The sequence below is a fragment of the Mastomys coucha genome, unplaced genomic scaffold (assembly GCF_008632895.1).
Source record: "Mastomys coucha isolate ucsf_1 unplaced genomic scaffold, UCSF_Mcou_1 pScaffold3, whole genome shotgun sequence".
In the NCBI taxonomy this organism is placed as follows: Eukaryota; Metazoa; Chordata; class Mammalia; order Rodentia; family Muridae; genus Mastomys; species Mastomys coucha.
In genome coordinates, this window is record NW_022196909.1 from 48,892,471 (window position 1) to 48,893,930 (window position 1,460).

Consider the following 1,460-nt stretch of genomic DNA (forward strand, 5'->3'; position numbering starts at 1 on the left):
CAAAAAAACAAAACAAAACAAAACAAAACAAACAAAAACAAAAACAAAATGAGCTGCTCTGAAGGAGGTCTGTTCGGGATAGACAGCCATGCATGCCACATTGGAGTCTTGGGTGTCCTCCTTTGTCATCCAGCCTCACATTTAGGAGACACAGCTCTGTTTTCAGCTTGGTGCACATGAATCTCAATCTCATTCCCAAACCCGTGTCTCTGGCAGATGTGGAAGTCAATCATACCGTATGATATTGGTAGAAAGTGGGATTAACTTTAAAATGCCTTTTCTATGTTTTGTTTGGTTTACTGTTGTGTTAGGAAAGCCTGGTAATTGAGTTGTTTAAATTTGTTACCATAAAACCTAAGACCACTGCAGGTGGAAAGCAATGATCTGATAAAATGTCAGAGCCTTGGGGAGGTGGCTCAGCAATGCAGAGAACTGGGTGCCTTTGCAGAGGACCCTGGTTCAGTTCCCAGCATGCACATCAATCAGAAGTGGGAAGTCCCAGGATTACTACAACTTCTGCCTAGCTTGCCTGAGTTAGAGTCCCTTGGCTTGGAAAATAGAGAGTGCAAAGAGTCAGTGCAAATACACCATTATTGTTCATTTACTGCAAGAGTTTAAAATCATTTCTCTCTCCTGCTTCTCTGTCTCTGTCTGTCTCTGTTTCTGTCTATCTCTCTGTCTCTGTTTGTGTGTCTGTCTGTCTGTCTGTCTCTCTCTCTTTCTGTGTGTGTGCTCTCATCCTTGCTTATTTGCCTGTGTGCCACATCTGTACAGTTTCTGAGGAGGTAGAAGGACATCAGACTCTCTGGAACTGAGGTTACAGGGAGCTGCTGGGGGTGGGTGTCCAGTAGGAGCCCTGACCTTCTTCAATAGGAGCATATGCTCTTACATACCCAGCCACAGCTCTGTCCCCATGAGGAATATTTTAAAGAACCAAGGGTTCATAGGATGACGTCCAGACAGAGCTCAGGTGCAGTAGCTTCTGCCCCCTAGGAGGTTGGTGTGACCCTCCCCAGCATATGGATGTGTTCACTGACTGGGGAGGACTCAGCACTCCACAACCTGAGATGTTTTGTCTTCATCAAATAGACAGGATTCATTTTTAATCCAGTCTCCAGTCCCCTTCCTGCTGCTCCAGGATTGAGATTTAAGTCTCAGGCTTCTAAAGATGGCTCCATCTTCCCATGGACAGGCCCTGCCTCGGGGTTCCCACAAAATTGACCACATTAGAACAAGAGACTCTGCAGTACCTCGGTTCCAGGGGCTTCAGAGCTCTGTCTCAGGAACCAAGTTAAAAACTAGATATTAGGGTGGAGTGTGCATCTGCTCCCCTCTTCCCACCATAAGCAGTCATGAGGGTTTTGGGAACTTTGTGTCAGGATCTATGTATGGGCAGCAGCCATATTTGCAATCATGCCATGCAGATTCTGATCTGCCTTCCTTTCTCTGGCTCCTTCCTC